At 40.4% G+C, this 13972-nt stretch overlaps 1 pseudogene; it reads right to left on the bottom strand.

Annotated features, from left to right (window-relative positions):
* Nucleotides 1–6045: 6045 nt before the first annotated feature.
* Nucleotides 6046–13972, bottom strand: part of LOC102882329 — an 8681-nt pseudogene continuing 754 nt past the window's right edge.

Here is a 13972-nt window from a genome sequence, read left to right on the forward strand (position 1 = left end):
CACCCATTTCTCCCACCCTCCACCCCTCACCTCTGCAGCCACTAATCTATTCCATATCAATGATCTTGATTTAATATATATACTTATGTTTATATTTTTTAGGTATGTCTTTCAAATGGTACGTCTTTCTCTGTCTGACTTATTTCACTTAGCACAATGCCCTCAAGGTCCATCCATGTCATCACAAATGGCAAGATTTCATTATTTTTTTATGGCTGAAAATATTCCATATATATAAAAACTTCTTTATCCTTTCATCCACTGATATCACTTAAGTTGTTTCCATGACTTGGCTATTGTAAATAATGCAATGAACATAGGTGTACATATATCTTTTCAAATTAATGTTTTGTTTTCTTCAGATAAATACCCAGAAGTGGAATTGGCGATCATATGGCAGTTCTATTTTTAAAACATTCTTATTTTATTTATATTGATAATTATTATTTTTAAAACATGGTTATTATAGGAAATTTGGAGAACTTAGCAAAGTTGGAAAAATATTTTGAATACTCTATGTCCTCTAACTATAAAATAGTTACTAAACACATTTGGCTATATTTTCTTCTAGAAAAGGATCACTTTTTTAACTAGAGCTCATTAAGTAGTTGACACTAGATCCTACATATCCGTTGAAGCTTTCAAGGTTTCCTTTAGAAGAAAAAAAAATTGCTAGACTTCTAAAAAAAGATATGATGTAGTAACGGGAACTACTCTAAATAGGAAGTCGGGTGACCTTGAGTTATTCTGCCATCACCTCACTGTCTGACCTCTGCCAAGATACTTACCTTGCAGATTTCAGTTATCTTTGCTTCCCCCACTTTATATCCATCATTTCTTCTCAATGACCTGCCCTGAAGATTTTAGGTTCCTGTACAAGACACAGAAACAATAGCCTCATGTAGACTCTATAGCCAGCTCCTCCAATGGCAAAAGATCAAACTCTTAAAACATATCCCTGATAACATATATCTTCTAAAGATTCTGCTTTTCTAAGCAAACCTTGATCAATACAGCAGGAAAGGTGGCCACCATATGCATAAAATTCTCACCCCTACAAACTTAGCACTGAAAGAATCTTTTACGACTCATATGATCCTCATGTTTTATGATTATTGTCTGCCCCTCCTCTCTCCAAGAATGTAGACTCCCTAAAGACAGTGTTGTTGAGAAGCCCATTGCACAGTGGTTTTATTAGTTTACTAGGGCTGCCATAACAAAATACCACAAGCTGGGTGGCTTAAAACATTGAAATCTATTCTTCCATAGTCCTGGAGGCTAGAAGTCCAAAATCAAGGTAAGGCAGGGCTATGCTCCCTCTGAAGCCTTCAGGGGTGGATCCTTCCTTGCCTCTTCTAGTTTCTGATGGACTCATATATTCCTGGACTTGTGGCACCATAACTCCCATCTCTGACTCCATCTTCATAGACATTCTCCCTGTGTCTCTATGTTTTTACATAGCCAGTTACCCTCTGTCTCTCTTCTTCTTATAAGGACATGATATTGAATTAAGATCCTACTTTTGAAGTACTCTTGAGAACTTTATCTTAATTAATTTTACCTGCAATAATCCTATATCCAAATAAGATCACATTCTGAGGTACTAGGGATTAGGACTTTAGCATATCTTTTAGGGGAGGGGATGTGATTCAATCCATAACAGTGGTTGTGATGGTTAATTTTAAGTGTCAACTTGGCTGGACCACAGTGCTCAGATAGTTGATCAACGATTATTCAGGATGTTTCTGTGAAGGTGTTCTTTTGGATGAGATTAACATTTAAATTATTGGACTTTGAGTAAAACAGTTTGTCCTCCACAATGTAGGTAGGCCTCATCCAATCAGTTGAAGGACTTTCTAGAACAAAGACTGACCTCCTCAAGCAAGAAGGAATTATGCCAGCAGAATATCTTTGGACCTGGACCACAATTTTTCCCTGGGTTTCTAGCCTTCTGGCCTACCCTGAAGGCTTTGGACTTGAACCTCCCCAATCATATGAGCCAATTTCTTACAATTAAAGATATATTAGAAAAATGCATTTATAAATTTTACAGCCAGGATTAATTTTCATGTTTGAAAACTGCCAGGGAAGAGAGTAAATACCAAATATGTGAATTATGAGAAAATGAGACTTAATGAATTCTAAGTTTATTCACTGAAGTATTTAACTATCTAAGCCATCAAGTGGAGATAATGAATTTGACTGTGTCATAAGACTGGCGTACTTTAATTCACATTTGTAAAATGAGCTGTAAATAAAGGACCTAACTCAGCGCTTAATTTTTAGAGATACATTAGCTCAAAATGCCTGTGCCTACATGATGCCAGGCACTGGCCTTTGACAATTCAGCATCATCATCATACAGTTACCTCTTTCCTTGTCACAAAAGTCGAGTTAAAACCTGAGTCAGGCACCTGGGAGGGAAGAGATGGCCCACTCACTGGGGCAATGGAGGAGAGTTTAATGAAGAAGACAACTATCTATGAAGATGAGACTGGGGCTAAAGGAAAGCAGCGAAGCATGGTTAGGGCCCTTTTCCCACCCCTAGGTCAGAAGGAAACTACAGAACAACTCTTCTATGGGGTTTCTCAAAATCTCACCCTCAGAGAATTCTTGGGGTTGGGGGGAGGTGCAGCCAATATGTTCAGAAACAAACAATATATTTTCAGCTATTGGTAAGTGCAACAATGAAAAATAAGTAGAAAATGGGGCATAAACAAGTAGAGAAGAGGTCAGGAAGAGACTTCTGAGCTAGATGGACAGGGAGGGCTTTCTCAGGAGTGGTGTCAATTAATCTGAGACCTGCTGGTGGAGAAGGAGCCAGCCAGGAGAGGGGTCAGAGCATTCCCTCCTTAAAAACCTGATGGGGGACCAGCTAGGCATACTTTAGGGTCAGAGAAAAGCTCCAAGAAGCTGGAATGTGGTGAATGATGTGGGGACGAAAGACATAAAGGTGAGGTCTTGTAGACTATGTGAGGTGTTGGGTTATATTCTAGCTGTGCTGGAGAATAATTGGGGCCTTTGAAAGGGAGCGAGTGATCTGATTCATATTTTAAGTGACATTCTGGCTGCTGTGAAGACACACAAAATTAGAAGCAACAAGACCAGTTACAAAGCAACCATAGCTGCCTGGTGAGAAATGAAGGTAGCTTGTACGAGGAAGGAAAGACTGAAAACAAAGAGTAGTGATGAATCTAAGATCCATCCCATTATAAGTCTTGAGCCTCTTCCTGCACTTGGTGGGCAGGAGCCTCGGGGCTTGAGACAGTCAATACTTGAGAATAAATGTAGTTAAAATATTTTTTTGCAAACTGTTTTAAATTTTCTATATGTTGCATTTATTACGTTTGAAATTGGAAGAAAAAAAGTTAAAAATTTTTCACATCCACCGAAAGAAAGAATTGAGAGAGGGAGTAGTTGGCTTAATACATGTGGAAGAAGAATAAAATGTCGAGACTTTGTTAGATGAAGGCTCAATATGTAGTGGCCTTCCAAAAAAATACTGGGATTTCTGGTTGCATAAACAGAATAGTGTCTAGAATGAGGAGGGTGATTCTTTGAGCTCCTTGAGAGAATGGCTGTCTTATATGCTTATTTGTTCCCCCATTCAAAGGTGCACACTGCTGAGTACCTAAAGGTTTAGAGTGTGTGATACTGTGATATAATAAGAAATATATTTTTGGCCTTTGTTTCTGGTTCCTGACACAGAGCTCATGACATCTATGTAATATCCTAAGCAATAAAGGTGCTAGGAGCATCTTTTGTTCTAATATTTGGTCTTTGACCCCAGTTCCTGACATGGAGCTTCTAAAACCCTTGGAACTTCCTGGGTGATAGGATCATCTTTTGTTCTAATAAGGTGACTCTTAGTGGGCTCCTGGATAGCTTCAGGATGAGAGCTGGTCACCGTAAAGACCAAGCCATGATTAGAGGTTTGAAAATTTCAGTCCCATCCCACATCCTCCTGGAGGGGAGAAGGACTAGAGCTTGAGTTCATTATCTGTCATGCCTATGTGATAAAGCCTCCACAAAAATTCCTAAACTGGAGGGTTCAGAGAGTTTCTGGGTTGGCAACACATCCAAGTGCCATAAGGATGGCACACCCAAACTCCACAGGGACAGAAGCTTCTGTGCTCAGGAACCTTCCAGACCTTGCCAATATACCTCTTCACCTGGCTGGTCATCTGTATCCTTTATCGTATCCTTTACGATAAACTAGTAAACATAACTAAAGTATTTACCTGTGTTCTGTGGGATGTTATAGCAAATTATTGAACCCAAAGAGGGAGTTGTGAGAACCCCTCATTTGTAGCCAAGTCAAGCAGCTGTTGTGGGTAACCGGAGGACCCACTACTTGAGACTGGTATCTGAAGTCAGGGGCAGTCTTGAGGGACTGAGCCCTTAACCTATGGGATCTATGCTAATTCCTGGTAGTTAGTGTTAGAATTGAATTAAATCATAGGACACCAAGTTGGTGTCTGCAGAGAATTGGAGAAGTACTTGGAGAAATCCACACATTTTGTGTCAGAAGTATTGTGAGTAGGGAAACTGTTTTCCTTTAGAAGGAGAGGGAGAAAAAAGGAATTTTTTTCAATACCTAATTTTTTAAAACCCTATTCTTAATAATGAGGTTGAATACCTATATATTTAATACTAAGAGGTAATCTATAACTGGGACAATCAAAGTGTGTTTTTGAGAATAGACTTTTAAGAAAAGACTCGTAGTCTTGAGATACTTACAAGCATTTTGTCTACTTTTGGAGAATAAGAAGGGTCATTTACCAAGCTAGTGCAGGTCTTGGGCAAAATCTCCCTCAAACTATTCCATGCTTTCCAAGTAAGCATTCTGTCTTCATATGATATCCTTGGTGAACTGTGTCTGGGAAAATGTGTCCTAGAGAGCTGACAAAGAAACTTGCTGCATCTGACAGCGGTTGTAACATCACTGTATTATTAAGTGTTTATATTTTGCAACTTTTGTGACAATGGATAAAACTTTCATATTGTTAGTTCATCAGTAGATTTTGAAATGAACTAGAGAAAACAAAGATTTAAATTCTGATGCTTTCCATATTATCTAAGGTAGAATTAAATGAAAATCTAGAGTGTGGGCAATTTGTATGTTTGAGGGGGGTGGTGGGTTGTTCCTGCTTGTAAGAAAGGTGCAAAGATTCCAGTTACTGGGGAAAAAAATACTACCTTTTGTAAATTAATTTTTACTGGTTCATTTACCCATCTATTGAGGGCATGGTGAAGTCAGAACCCCTATTTTCCAAAGTTAATCAACTATTTGCACACTGACCAGATGAGATCTCTTGACTTGCAAAAACAAAAATAAAATTTTGAAGTTTGGGGGCCTGGCTCAGGGGGTCCCCCACGTGTGAGGTCCTGTCTGGGTATCCTTTTGGCTTCCTACTTTATGTCATCTTATCTCTTAAAAGATTACACCTGCACAGTGTTTTTGTAGATAAGTCTTTTTGCCAATTCTTAGCAAAATATTTATCCGTGAATCTTTACCCATCAAAACTGACAGTGCTGAATACCAGTCATTCCCTATTGCGCAAGAGCTTTTTGGTTTATTCCTAATTGCCATGCCAAAGATTTGGTCTTGACTGGAATTCTGTTACAATTCCTGAGCTGAATTATTGTTGGATGCTGAACTAGCTAATTGTATCAGTCATCAGGCCACTTTCATTTTCAAAAGACAGGAACCCATTTTAAACGAGCATAAGCTAAATAGTTCACATAACTGGAAATTCTAGGGATAGTTATAGCTTCAGACCTGGCTGGATCCAGAGTCTCTGATGACCTCATCAGGGCTCTTGCTCTCTCTCTCTCCATCTCTCTCGTCATATAGCCAATGTGGTAGATTTGTTCTGTCCATTTAACTAAGCTGGAATGACATTTCCCAGAATTCACTTCTCTGTATGGTTCCAGGTTAGTATGAGCCACAGAGACATTTTGTATGAGATTTGGAAGCGGAAATAAAGCAGCAATCATATTTCTTTTTATGCTTGGAAGGCCAGTGCAGACCATGAGGTGCTGTCATGGTTTGTTCATGTTGTCACTTGTCTGTTCCCTCATCATGTAGGAGGAACTCACAGCATCTGCAAAGTCTATTGGATCTTCCTTTACCCTCTCTGACCCCTGGGCCATGTGCATGTTCAGGTCCATGATGAAGGATTCCAGCTTCTTCTCCATCACTAAAGTGGGTTGCTTGGAGGCAGGGAAACACCAATGTAGGTCCCGGTCTCTCCCCATGAATTTTCATCCATCCTCACAGATTTCAGTTCATTCTGGCTTTCTCCACTTCATGTCCATCTTTCCTTTTCACTAGCCTTCCCTGCAAACTTTAGGTTCCTGTACACAGAAAGATCAGCCTCACACAGACTGTTTAACCAGCTATAACAATGGCAAAAGTTTAAACCTCTATGATAAATCTCAATAATATATATCTTCTAAAAGTTCTGCTTTTCTGAGCAATTTCTGACAAGTACAGCAGGAAAGACAGCTACTATATGCATAAAATTCACACTCTGTAAGTTCAGCCCTGAAAGAATCTTTTATGATATCTCTGACCATAAAAAACTTCCAGGAAGGAATTAGAATAGAGGCAGCTTAATCGTGTACCCATTCCTGCACCTACCATTGTGGTCAGAGCAGGACTGAAGGTTCAGCGAAGCCTGAGACTTATTCCTTTATGACTGAAGAGAAGAAAGGTGACAGACCCTACTCATATATAAGGTTATCCATTGGGAAACTAAGACTTGAGTCCCCAAAAGGAGGAGGAAAAAGTGATAGGCAAACAAATGTTGATGTTCACAACACCCTTCCTGCTTTCTTGTTTGGGGTGGTGCTGTATTTACTTGAAGATGATGAAATGAGATGTAATCAATTTGCAAGAAATTGTTACTATACTCAGGCACTGAGCTTAGCACTTCTTATATATTATCTTCTTTTAATCTCCACAATAACTCTATGATGAAACCAAAGCTTAGAGAGGTACAACAACTTGCCCCAGGTCCCTCAGCTGGGTAGTAGAGAGGCTAGAACTTGAATTCAGGTCTGTCTGTCTGCTCCTTAGCCTTTACTTACACACCCAGAAGTTGTATTGAGTCTAATGGTAAACATATTCTCACACTGTTATGTTTGTTTAACCTTGGTAATTTTGTGCAAATTGATCAGCAAGCTGAGAAAACTGCCTCTTTCTCCCTCCCTGCAGAAAAAAAATGATGCTGCCAGTGAAAAAAAGATGGCTAGCGTCAATGTAATTCTCACTAGTACTTGGCAGGACAATTCCTACATTAGAAACTTTAAGGGAAAGCAAAGGAAAGGGTCTTCATTTTAACAACCCAGAAAGGTTGGGACATTTTTAGACTGCTGCTATCTGAGAGCAATTGTAACATCACTGTATTATTGTTTACAATGCACAACTTTTTGTGACAATGGAGAAAACTTTCATACTATTAGCTAATCAGTAGATTTTGAAATGAACTAGAGAAAAACAACATTCTGATGCCTTCTATATTCTCTAAGGTAGAATTGAGTGAAAGCCTAGAGGGAAAGTGGACAATCTGTACGTTTGAGGAGAGTGGTGGGTGGTTCCTGCTCCTATGCTACACCAATGGTACCAGAGGATTTAGTACTTTCTAGGAACCTTAAGATCTTGTCCCTTTGCAGAATGGAAGGGGCAGAGATGTTCATATCTCAAAGTTCTTTTCTGCATAACCAGGAATATTAGTTGAGCACCTGAAAGGTGTCCAGAATTATTTAATGCACCAAATGGATGTCAGACTATGATATATCTCAGCTGGAATTTGCGACTCTTTAAACCAGAGGGAAGTTGAACTGGAAAGGTCCAGACAGGAGATGTTAGAAGGTTAGGAGGCTTTCTTCTCTCTACTCAATTCTCTTCTGTTCTTTTAGCTAGAGAAGCCAGGCAGGCCCAAGTTGAAGCTGAGCTGTAGCTATTTGAGTGATAAACTGGATGCGATGTTCTCACAACTGTCTCTCTAATCTAAAACAAATTCTGCCTGACTGTGGTGTTTTCTGTCTTGGGTCATACCCTTCTCTGGGAGTATAGACTCTGAGTTACATTTCAAGGACTCTGTAGCTGGTTCACACTCTCACCAGGGTTTTGGAGCCACTCAAATCCTTTTATGTTTACTGGAGGGAAATTGTCATTCAGAGCATGCAGCTATTTGTGTTTAGGCTAATCTGGTCTATAATGCACTTGACGAAAAAGAGAGGAAGAGTTTGGGAAATCCCTTTTTATAGAATAGTCTTTTACACACGAGGATAGAACAGAACAGGATATGGGAAACACTGCCCCTAGCTCCTGCTCACCCACTCAGGTCTTTTTTCACAATGTGACCATCTCAGTTTGGTTGCCTTAGGAGTAGATTTGAGACTAGAATCTGAATGAAAGTTTATTTAGGAGATGATCCCAAGAAGCACTGGAAGGATAATAGAGTAAACCAGGAAGGGAAGGAAGCCAATAAAGGATATATGAGCAAGCAAACATATGGGTGGGCAGAACTGAATCCTCCTGGAACATGGAGTGGCAATGGAGAGCACCATTGGAACTATTCCTCCATCATTCATTGGTGGAGGGCTGCTCCCAATACTTTCTGGCACTTCCGGGCTGCCATGGGCAGTCAGAAGACCTCTGGCTACCAGAGAAAATGCTTGAGCAAGAAAATGAAAATGGTGGTAGTGGGTGACCTACAGGGTTTCTTGTATTGGTCAGGTGTGGGGGACAGAAGTTGGCAATGGCAGTGACTGCTGCTGGTTCTGTTGTAGGTGGTAGGAGAGAAGACTCCATCTTGCACACCCACCTCTTATGTAAGTATCTTGCCAGCTCCTCACTCCTCTTTGTCCTCTTTGCTGTGGACAAAGGCAGATTCTTCACAAACTCTGTGGAGATTCTGAGGAGTTCTCTCTCTGAACCTCAATGAGGACAGACAATTACTCAGCAACAGCTTAGTTCTGCCAATAACTGTCTCCTTGGCAACCTAAGGCCCAGTGTAACAGAAATGAAATACATGTTTTAAATATATATGGGTATGAAAAACATGTAAAGGCTCTTCTTACTTTTTCATAAAAATGCTTTTGAGTCACATATAGTTTTTGAACAGTGATTAAACATAATGGATTTTCTAACACTATATCCAGAAGTCCTTACCAAATCAGTTCCTCCTAGCTCTAGATCTTTCTCAGTGATGTGTTTCTAGGAGACAGGCATAGATGCTTCCTTCCAACTGAGGTGCTTGCTTCTTTTTATAGCAAATGACATACTACCACATGATGGCCCCCAAAGAGCACTTCTTTGCCAGTGACAAGTCTTGACTGTCATCAGTAACAACACTCACTTGCTGTGTGAACTTGGGCATGTCACTTACCCTCTCTGGGCCTCAGTGGCCTCATCTGTGAAAGCCATAAACTGGATGCGATGTTCTCACAGATGTCTCTCTAATCTAAAACAAATTCTGCCTGACTATGGTATATTTGTACCTTGGGTCATACCCTTCTCTGGGAATATAAACTCTGATTTATATTTCAAGGACTCCATAACTGGTTTACACTCTTACTGGGGTTTTGGGGACACACAGATCCTTTCGTGTTAACTGGAGGGAAATTGACATTTTTTTCTCTCTTCCTTTAAGATCTCAGTGTGTTAGCTAAGAAATAGAACCTTGACCCACACTTCCTTCTGCTGCAGTATAAAGAGCAAGATTCCAACACAGCTCTTTGACTTTGCTGTCTGTATGATTTGGACAAGTCAGTTAACCTCACCAAACCTCAGTTTCCTCACCTAAAAGATGGGGCAAATAATTGTACCAATATCTTAGAGTTATTGGAAACAGTTAAAGAAGATCATCTATATAAAGCTACTCAGAAAACATTATTTTCAAAAGAAAGAGAAGGATTTTCATTTTTCAGGATTCTCTCTTCTTTGCTTCTTTCTATTTTTACTAATGTTTCCCCACACCACTTCTCAGGAGCTGGTCTCCCTGGATTCTGGGAATTGTTTGTTTATTTGTTCATTGATTTTTTTAATCTCTTCTAGTGATACTTAAATCTCTGTGGTTAAATTTTGTTGATGATGTTATGATGATTATTTTTTGTTTCCAAGTACCACATGCTCACTGTAGAAGACATAAAGTAAGTAAGTAAGTAAGTAAGTAAGTAAGTAAATAAATAAATAAATAAATAAATAAATAAAAGCATGAAGAAATAAAGAGGTGAAGTGGCCATAATTCTACAGCTCAAAAGCAACCATGATTAACAGGCATATTTTTTGTTTACATTTTTTCAGGGTGGGAGGTACATGGTTAAGCCCACAGAGTACATAGATTTTTGTGTCTTGGCTCTCATCTTTAACATTATTGTGTAACTATTTTACTGTCATTAAAACTTCTTGAACATGGTCTATTATGAATATTTGTTATAATTTACCTAACCATTCCCCCATTGTTAGGCATTTAAGATATTTAATATACTCCCCCTTAAAAATAATTGACAGGACTCAGTCATAAATCTCCCAGCTTTCCCTCTTTTCAAGCCCTCTATGGAAGTCATGCCGTGGATAGTTCTCTTAAGAAATCTTTCCAAAGCCCAGCACAGTTGTAGGAGCAAGTTCATCACATGTATTCTCAGCTGCCACCTCTCCCTCCCCCTTGCTGTCCTGAGGCCAGTTCACTTGCCTCTGGGAAAGCTCTCCTGCCCCTGTAGTGAACAGTCATAGTTTTTGCTTCTCACTGGTCTAGCAAGTGTTAACAATGCCCTTCTTCTGGAGTTTGACTCAACCTCCTGGGCCAGAAGTGGGCATGTGAGTCAGCCCTGGCCCATCCTAGTGCCCTATCCCAACCAGCAATGGTGATTGATCCAAAGAGTAGTGACAGAAACTAGGAAGGATCAGTCAGAGTCCTTCCCTGAGATAAACTGAAGATGCTGTGAGATACAGATGACGAGCAGTGGCTGTGGCAGGCAAGAGCAGCAGTGCTGTCTTCCCATGACATGGAGGAAGCTTTTGAAATGGCAGTCTGAGAAAATGAAGAAAGCAAACGCAGCCCGTAAGGAGAGAGAAAGGACCTGGACACAGGGCACACCAGCTCTGACCCTGAGGGCCTGCCTGCTGCATATCTGCCTTAGAATTTGGGAACTATCCTCAGATCCTCCCCAGCTGCCTGAGTCCTCTTCCCTCATTGCCTAAGTCCTCTTCCCTCATTGCCTACACCAGACTGAATTAGGGTTCGGCTCTCTACTCAGAAGATCCTGACTGATCCATCCCTCAAAGTGTCCTTCCGAAAGGTTACCCAATAGACATTGTGGCATCTTCCAGGAGAGTATGAGTTCAGGCACTTATGTGACTTGGCAACAGCTGCCAATTCCTCTTTCTGGTCTTCTCTAGAACCAAAAGGGAACCTATGTAAATGAACCCTAGGAACCCTAGTTCTCCTGCACTAAACCACAAGCCCCTGTCAGTGCTGGCTCATGGCAACATGACCCTTCAGCCATAGTGAAAATAAATGCCCCAGACAAAGGACAAGATGGACTCAGAAAAGGGAGCTTGACTTTGGAGAGAAACACACTGAAATGCCCAGAGAGAGAGAAGAGAAGACAATTAGAAACAGGGAGCTTTCTCTTTTATTTGTATCCCTATTTTTAAAGCGTGTGTTTCTCAAACCTTTACTTTTAGACTGTTGTTGACCTTTTTCATCATTGGATAAGAAGAAAATAAAGGGCTAGAGGAATTTTTAGAGACATGATGCATAGTAAATGTTCTCTGAAACTGTTTTCTAATCCTCCATTCAAAAGGAGGCAGTGTGGCTCTGAAAGTTTTCTTAAATGTATGAGAAACCACCTTTGCAAGGAAATGTTTCACATATGTGAAAAACTTTTGGGAAATCACTTTCGTTTTTGTTTTACCGAGTAGGTTTATGAAGCCAGGACAGGTTTAAACAGAAATCTCCTCAGTGGAATCTATCTTATCTCTAGAAAGAGTAGGGATCTTCTCAGACGCATTCTGCATCACAATCCTTACAGGAGTTGGAATAAAATTCCACTTCTCTGTCCCCACCCCTTGCAAGGCTCTCTGGGTCATTCTACAGCAGGTGTTCACAGTCTGCACTTAGAGAAACCCCAGCCATGTGGTATGATTTGAGAGCCTCCAGAAGGCTCGTTCTTCTAATAAAATTCTGTCGATATTTTGAGTGAACTCTTAGTTTCTTCTCTTTTCTTCTTTTTCTAATTTATTTAATTATTTAATGTTGCCATATATTTGACCCCTTTTACCCCATCTACCTCCCACTTAGTGTCTTTTAAAATGCAAATGTTTTAGGAGAGGAAAAGCCTATTTTGATTAGTCACGAAGTCCTTAGATTAAACCCAAACTACTTTTGAATCCTGCCCATGTTGATTTTCCTACATTATTTCACCTAGTGCTTATCTAGCAGGGTTGTTATGATGATATTGTCTCCAGTTGGCAGAGGAGGAAACATACTCAGTGAGGTTGAATGACTTTTCCAAAGTTTTACAGTTTAGGAAGTGGCCCCGCTATGATTTGAATATAGGAACACCTGACTCCAAAGCCCTTTTCTTTCCAGATTGACAGCTGTTCCCTGTAGAAAGCAGCACAGAACCGGTGAGCGTGCCATGCAGGAATAAAAGGAGGGAGGTTCTGAGTAAGGCGTGCTCTCTGGGGTGCACAGGCCCGGGAGAGCGCCAAAGGGAGGCACCCAGGTATGTGCTGAGTCACACTGAGTGAGGGGCAGATGGAGAACACTTACAGACAGATCCCCGGCCTTCACTCCTTGGCCCAGGGCCACAGACATCACTGTGTGTTGGTCAGGGCCACAAGCCTGGCTATTATATGCAGAGTCATAACAGTACTGGCACTGGTGGGTGCCCAGTGATTGCCCGCTGCTGTTGGCAACAGAATAGCAGTGTTTTACCATTTTATTTCCCTTCCTCCAATGGCATGCAGGCTAGACTTCCTTTTTATTTTCTCTTAATCAAAGAGAAGTACTGTTCATTAAACTCTCTGACTGAGGCACCCTGATAGGGATATTGCTCTTGTGTCTTCCGTATTATTGGCAGTGACCCAAGAATTGGCATAGTTCCTGTTAAGTAGATAGAAATACCTGTTTCTAATTTAGCATAGCCATGCTACACTCCGTTGTGGTTCTAGGATCCCTTTCATTGCTACATCTGCCATTCTGTTTCTTGCTGCCTGTTGAGCTCTCAAAATGACAGATAGAATGCCTAACTCTGTGAGAAGGATACCCTTATTTTGAGCTTCCAGTGGCAGCACGTAAAAATCATTTGCTGGGAGCGTCGAGATAAAAAAACACAAAATGTCTAGGCTCTTTCCCCAAGGATTCCCATTCCCTCATTATGGTGTGAAGTCCAGGTAATCACAGTTTTTGAAAAGCTCCCCAGGTAATTTTAATGTGCAGCCTCAGCTGAGAATCACTACCCTAAATTATAAAACCTAATCTGCAGTCATTTGAGCAGGACCCTTGCATAAGACCTAAAATGCTGGACTCAGAGTGGCCTCAAACTCCCAACTTCAGGTTCTATACTACTGCTCTCTGGCCATGCAACCTACCACTTTCTCCAGTATCACTCCGGATAAGATTCCTGAGTATGGGGGAATGGGTATACACTAAAGCTTGCACCAAAGGTGCCTCTTAAATAATTTTTTATTGCCTGTTTTTTTATATAACACCAGTAAAGTACGGGTCCGTAATCTAAGAACTGCCAAGTCATTTACTCATAAGAAGTAAGTCAACTTGTCAAATGTTGTTGAGCAAAATGTACTTAATAGGGGTCTTTCTTTCTTTTTCTTTCTTATCTTTTCTTTTTTTTTTTTTTGATGTCTTATCTTATTTATTTATTATTCTTACAAAATCCTTTTTTTGACTGGACTCAAACTTAGAAGTAGAAACTCTCAGGGAGGAAAGTCTAC

This window comes from Pteropus alecto, unplaced genomic scaffold (genome assembly GCF_000325575.1).
Source record: "Pteropus alecto unplaced genomic scaffold, ASM32557v1 scaffold75, whole genome shotgun sequence".
Lineage (NCBI taxonomy): Eukaryota > Metazoa > Chordata > Mammalia > Chiroptera > Pteropodidae > Pteropus > Pteropus alecto.